Source organism: Chiloscyllium plagiosum, unplaced genomic scaffold, assembly GCF_037043375.1.
Source record: "Chiloscyllium plagiosum isolate Xiang-an unplaced genomic scaffold, Cpla_swu_hap1 HiC_scaffold_17, whole genome shotgun sequence".
NCBI lineage: Eukaryota > Metazoa > Chordata > Chondrichthyes > Orectolobiformes > Hemiscylliidae > Chiloscyllium > Chiloscyllium plagiosum.
The window spans coordinates 41,139,397-41,147,052 of NW_028270155.1; positions in this window are offsets into that span (position 1 = coordinate 41,139,397).

Sequence of the window (7,656 nt, forward strand, 5' to 3'; positions counted from 1 at the left end):
CGGTGTGCTGTGTAGGGATTATCAGGAGAATGTACTTGTGCTAATGTTAGTATTAAATGTAAAAGCTTACAGGTAGTTAATACCTGTGAGATGATCTAATTGAAACATATAAGCATTTAAAGGGGTTTGTTCCCATTGAGGAATCTAAAACATGAGGGCACAGTCTTGAAAGAAGGGATAAAACCTTTCAGACTGAGTTTAAGAAAAATTATTGGGCGTATGATATGTATTTGTGTAAGTATGGTGGATTATCACGTTGAGAGTCTGATCGTGTGATGTAATAATGACACTGTCGGCCATTTTTTGGTGGGAAACCGCTTAGTCTAACCTTGATGTGGAGGAGCCAGTGTTGGACTGAGGAGTACAAAGTTAAAAATAACACAACGCCAGGTTATAATCAAACAGGTTTATTTGAAAGCACTAGCTTTTTGAGCGCTGCTCCTTCAGGTAGTTGTCAGTCTATCTGTAGAGTGAGTACATTTTATTGAAATTTCTGCAGTTTCCTGGTCCTCCTTGAAGCATAATGTGAATCTTTGGAATTCTCTGGAGTGTCCTTAAGTCACACAGTAATGTTGAATACATTTGATGCTGACTTGGAATGAAGGAATGTGGAGAACAGACTGGCAAGTAGAGTTGAGCCCAAATTCAGGTGTGAATGTAATAAACAGCAGAGTAAGTCTGAGTCATACGATATACTCCTTTTCCTATTTTTGGTGTTACTCTGTAATCCTGTATGAAGGAGTTTTGGCTGTGCGAAAAATTGTTTTATTCAACAGCTACCTTCATGACTTTTTAATGGAAGTTTGAGCAATTTTCTGCTATGTCCCATGCCAATTGGACCTGTCACAGTGACTCCTTAAACCAACAGAAAATTTATGGAAATTTGGAAGTAGCATCATCAAAAGCAAAAAAAACCACTTTTTTCCTGCAAACGATATCATTTGCAGACACTCAGCCCCAATGAAGTATCACATCTATATTCATTTTAAAGTTTCTTACTCAACTGATGAGGTTGCAAGTGTTTCAGTGAATTTCTGTATATTCACCAGATGTGATTATCTCTGCTGCCTCTCCCTAGGTTACATAGACACAGACTCATTGATATTTATAGAGTCATAGAGATGTACAGCTGGGAAAGAGACCCTTTAGTCCAACTAGTCCATTAGGAGAAAGTGAGGACTGCAGATGCTGGAGATCAGAGCTTAAAAAGGTGTTGCTGGAAAAGTGCAGCAGGTCAGGCAGCATCAAAGGAGAAGGAAAATCAACGTTTCTTCAGGGGGCTTATGCCCGAAACGTCAATTCTCCTTCTCCTTTGATGCTGCCTGACCTGCTGCGCTTTTCTAGCAACACAAATTTAAGCTCCAACTAGTCCATGCTGACCAGATATTTCAACCTAATCTAGTCTTATTTGCCAGGACTTGGCCCAATCCTTCTAAATCCTTCCTATTAAATGTTGCAATTGTACCAGCCTCCTACTTCTTCTGGCAACTCATTCCATACACACCCCACCTGTTTGAAAATGTTGCCCTGTAAGTACCTTTTAAATCCTGTCTCTCAGGATTCCCTCCAACACTACCTTGTGCACTACTGATGTCAGGCTCACCGGTCTATAATTCTCTGGCTTGTCCTTACCACCCTTCTTAAATAATGGCACCACATTAGTCAACCTCCAGTCTTCCAGTCCCTCACCTGTGACTATTGATGATACAAATATCTCAGCAAGAAGCCCAGCAATCACTTCCCTAGCTTCCCACAGAGTTCTAAGGTATGCCTGATCAAGTGTTGGGGATTTATCCACCTTTATGCATTTCAAGACATCTAGCACCTCCAACTCTGGAATATGGACGTTTTTCAAGATGTCACCATTGATTTCCCTAAATTCTGTATCTTCAATGTACTTCACAGTAAACACTGATACAAAATACTCGTTTAGTATCTCCCATCTCCTGTGGCTTCACACAAAGGCTGTCTCTCCCTAGTTAACCTTGTGTCCTTAATGTTTTTGCTTTCCTCAATGTCCTGTTAAGAAAAGCCTTTTTCTTTCATTCCTGTTTACTTAGACTTCTTTCCCCTCTACACATTAACAGCACAGAAGTGGAACGTGTGGAGACTGTCAAGCTCCTCGGAGTGGTCATCCACAACTAGCTTTCTTGGACTCTTCGTGTGGACGCACTGGTTAGAAAGGCCCAACAAAGTCTCTTCCTCAGGCAACTGAGGAAATTTGGCATGATGGCGAATACCCTTGCGAACTTGTATAGGTGCGCCATCGAGAGCATTCTGTCTGGATGTATCACTATCTGGTGTGGCAACTATACCATTCAAGATCAGAGACAGTTACAGAGTGGTGAACTCGGCTTGGACAATCACAAAGGCCAACCTCCCATCTATAGAATCCATCTACCAGGTCTGCTGTCGAGGAAAGGCTGGCAGCATTCTCAAAGATCCATCCCACCCTGGCAATGTTTTCCTACAACCGCTACCATCAGGGAGAAGGTACAGGAGCTTGAACACACGCATTAGTCAGTTTTGCAACAGTTTCTACCCTACTGTTGTTAGAATACTGAATGGACTCACAAACTCTTAACATTCGCCTGTACCAGTGTTTTTGTTTTTGCCGCTGTTACCTATTATTTGCTATCTATGCTACTTAACTCTGTGCTCTGTCTTGTGTGTAATACAGACAAAGCTTTTCACTGTGCCTCAGTACATGTGACAATAAATTCAATTCAATTCAATTTGATTCAATTCAATTCCAACTATGATGGTCTGGGGATCGCCAGAACTGCCCTTCTGCTGTTATGGGTCCTTTCCTTCATGAACTGCACTTACTTGTGACCCTTTTCCATCTGTCTGTCCCTGAGTTGTAAATCATAGTAAGCATTTCAGCAATTAACTCATCAGATTATTTCACCAATTAGCTTAATTCACATGATTCTTTGGAATGCTTATCTTGACTCGCTCATTAAAACATTGTGTTTCCATCTGTAAAAAGATAAGTCACCTTCATGGAACTGAAGAACAAAAACCCATTTACCTCTGGCACCCAAACTTCCAAATGATAATCCATCACAAGCTGTGTCATGAATTTTCCTATATACCTAATTTTTCTTTTGCGGATGTACAAATTTATTTCTGTGAAAAGATCAGTAAGATGCACTGACTGAAACAAGTTTGAGAGACTAATTGGACAATTTCCCTGCTGTAGCCTGGAGGGAAACAGACCGTGGGTTTGAACTAGCAAGTCAAATATATGAAAAACACCAAACTCAAGTGACCATCTCCTAAAAAAAACCTAGGGACCAAAATTAATGAAAACAATATGATGAAATAAAAGCAGAAAATCATGTCTGGCATTATCTGTGGAGAGATCTACTAAGTTAATGTTTTGAGTCCATTGACTCTACTTATATTAACCATGCACAGTGATTCCAGCGTTCTCTATTTTTATTTCAGTTCTCCAGAATCCTTAGTACTTGCTTTTATTAGCAAAATGTTATGGCTGGGATCACATCAAATCTGAAATTTAATTTGGTTGAACATTTTGAATGCTTAACTTCTCTTCCTACAGTTTCCCTCACCATTGTTCTACACAGTCTTTGGCTCAAAAATTGAAACCACTATGTGCCTTTCGTAGTTTAGAGCATTCTAGAGACCTTTCATTATTTAGACAATGACAGTAGGTAGAATATCTTTGGATCTACTTCACTCCTCTATAAAGGATTTGACAATACTCACTGATGTTTTGAGATGCCCATATTAACATGATACTAGACATAATTGCAAGTATTATTGAAAAATTAATCTGTTACAGCAAATGCTTTTAATAAATTTCACCATGAGTTGTTACTTTATCCCTGAGGTTTTTGTAATATGGGTGTGAATCAAAGTTGAGTTATGTTCCTTGTTTCCATGACAATGTTGAACTTACTGTAATTAATAAACCTTGATATATGAAGAGAGATTCAGGAGGTTCTATTGTTTTGTTAATCATCATTTGTTAACCTGCTGAAAAATGCAATTATTATATGGCATAACACAGATATTTGGAATGCTATCTCACTACCATATTAATCAATGCACTTGAACTATCAGGTCATTTATGAGCTTTGGGGCAGAACATCCCATTTTCCATTAAAAGTATTTTGTTGAGTGAGATTCATGGCATTCAGTCCATTGTGATACAGTGGCTTTTCTCATACAACATTTAGCTCTTTATCTTGTTAATTATGCAACCAAGTTCTTCGGTGCCCTTCTTGCGAAAGTACATCTCAGTGCAGGCAGAAGTGCCCACCCCCACTGGGACCTTGCAACATTCATGCCATTGGTGCCACATTTTGAAGTCCAGCTGCTAACCACTCCAGACACTGCGAACCAGGAACTGCCCTTCACACAGTGATGCTCCACCATCATCACTGAGGAATTAGCTCAAAAAAGGCAAGTAAACTGCACACTTCACAGAAAGGGATCTGGGGTTGCTGCTGGATGAGGTGGTAGAGAGGAGAACCATCCTTTCTCTTGTAGAGGAGGCCAAGAAACCAGGCTTAGCCTGGGCACAGATGGTAGCCCGGGTCAATGTTGTGTCCTGGGTTAAGGGAAAGTGCAGCGGTGCAGGATGAAGATGAATAGTTTTCTGTGTTCCTCAAGGGTGAGTGCCATGTCAACTGCTGTCTTATGCTTGCAGGACTACTTCTCGTTCTAACACTGACACTGCACATGCCTCTTACCAAAGCTTTCAAACTACAATTCTCACTAATACATTGATCATGTCCATTCCACCATTCCTATCCATGTCATCTTCCCCAACTATTAACCTTTCTTGTCCTCTATACTTCCTGTTTACTCATAGGTGACAGCTTACCACCTTGCCTACCACTGAATTGCTGCTGACTGTTCTTCTGTCCACTTCAAAATACTCAATCCCTCCCCTGGACTATTTGCAAGAAAAACTGGACAAAATCAGGCAGACAGGGCCTGGGCTGACCTGGTCAGTGGAGGGTGGTGGTGGAGATTGGCCGGCACTCATAATGTGTCTCACTTCTTTCAAGGAGAAATAGTTTAATTGGCTGGAAAAGAGCACAAGTGCACCTGTGGGGGAAGTGAAACTTCAATGGCAAACTGTTTAAGTTTCATTCTGCTTTGCTGAGCTACTGTCCCAGTAATGCCAGTGCTAACTCATTTTGAATGTGTCCATGCTTTTATTCCTCTTGCACAATGCATACTTTCCCTTCTCTAATGCAGGTACTAGCAGTATCTAGCGAATGTCTGCCCAGAGAGTTCAGTACCGCAGACCCTCAATGCCACCTTTACCTCTGAGGAGGAAACCACTGATCCCTCAGAGGACACACAAACAATGTTTTCACTTGCACCCTCCACCAGCTCAGACACTTCCACCTGAGGGAGTATTCTATATAGATCAGACTTGACAGCATTATCTGGTGAACATATCACTGATACATTTCCTCTGCTAGTTGAGTTGTCTGTCTCCAGCATGTGAGCATCTGGCTGTCATCATGGAGAATTTGTGATCACTGTGGAGACCCAGGTCCAGCACACTTAGTATCTGTCAGTTATCTGCACTGTGTCACTCTAGCCATAGATGTCATGATTCGGAGATGCCGGTGTTGGACTGGGGTGTACAAAGTTAAAAATCACACAACACCAGATTATGGTCCAACAGGTTTAATTGGAAGCACACTAGCCATAGATGATGAGCATCAGTGACAGGGAGCGAGGGACCTTTGCTTCAAGCCAGATGTCCATTCCTCTCAGAGAGACTGGGTGGTGCTAGCAGGTAATCAGAGGGTGGAGGAGCCATACATAGACCCTCTTGAAGCTTCTTGAGGATATTCCAGAAATTTCTGGCCCTTCTGCCTCCCATGCCTGTGATGCCAAAGCTTGCTGATGTTAATGTTAAGGATACAAAACCTTGCCTTAAGGAGACCTATAGTCTGTTCTATTATGGCCCTTGCGGGCTTGTGAGTAACATTGTACCTTTATTATGTGTCAGTCTTAAGGTTTTATAAAATTGTCACTAGCCATGTTTGAGGGGAGTACCAGTTGTCTTCTAGTAGCTATACTTGTATGGCCCAAGGACCTTGGAAGGAGGCAGGAACCTGTGAATTCATTGGTATGAGTCATTCATGGCAGTTCCAAGACGATGATCGGGAGAAAATGACATCAGTCACATCCCAGATACATTTATGTGTTGAGGATTTGGAGGTCCCACCAGTATAAAACTTCAGAGTTAAAAATCACATAACACCAGGTAACAGTCCAACAGATTTATTTGGAAGTATAAGCTTTCAGAGTGCTGCTCCTTCGTCAGATCAGTGTTGTGTGATTTTTAACATTGTCCACCCTAGTCCAACGCTGGCACCTCCACATCATAAAATTTCAGAGCAGTTATAACCTGGACAGCCACCAGGTGGAATGGGATTGCTATCCAGTCCTTCTGAGTGGTAATGTGTTCCAGCTGATGACACTCTTTGATGATGTTGGCCCAGGACATCCTTGATTCTATGTTGACTTGTAGAGATGAAGAAAATGACAGGACTGTAGATCTGGGATCTCACCATCTTCTTCTTGGTGAATCTTCACCTGCTGCTTTTCCTTCTGAAGACTGTGTAGGAGCTGATGGGTGTTCTGCTCTTTTTAGATGTTGACAATGTTTTGATAACTGTGTCTCCTCATAACATTGTCTTCAGATTTAAAGCGAGACCATAAGGATCTCAGCCTTGGCCATGTCCATGTCAGATGCATGAGCTGATAAACTCTAGGCAGTGTCAGATAAAGAAATAATTTTATTGAAGGAGCTCCTGTGCTATCACATCCATCACAATGAAGCCTCATGTCATGCCCTCACACATTGAGATTTCCTAAGGAGGTCATTGCCATGTTTCTATGAGGAACACCGAGATGTACCACCTTATTGAAATGTATGCTGTACAAGCAAAGTTTTCCTGCTATATTAGGGGGCATATAATTCAGTCAGTAAGCAAAAATGATAGCTGTCCCACCTGAACTCCAAAGGAAAGACAGCTTTGCGCATCACAGACCATGTCCTTACATAGTTAAAATTCAGTAAGCGAATGTAGCAGCCCTGAAACACAGTGTTCCAGTCCTAGCTATAGATTATATTTCTGACACAATAATTTCAGGTCACACTTTTATGTCCAGTTGTCTATTACATTTGCCTAGCTGATATTAAAAGGAGGTAATTATCACTCACAATGTGATGGTCATGACTGCTTGAGGTCATAGACCTTGTTGTGCATTCTTGGATAATGTATGATGAAGCTGCTTCTTTAACAAAGTAATGTTGTCCTTGGTTTTATTTTATTTTATAGAAGGGTTATAAAAGACACAGACTCCGAAAAGTCTACATTGAAGGGTTTTAGGGGCCAATTTGATTATAGCTAACAGATACAGCCTCAGGCAAAAGGCTTTGAAGTTTTAAGAAAAGGACACTTGTACAATGAAAGGGGGGTGGCCAGTTGTCCCAGCTCAGCTTTTCTCTGGTTTGTATTGATTTTTAGCAGTAGTGTTAAAAAAAAAAGCTGCTGGGGACCCCAAAGAAGCAGGTCCATTTTGATCTCTCTTTGACTTCTCCCCTGGAAGACCTGCGTTTGATTTTACCTTTTGTGCCAAGGGTGTTTA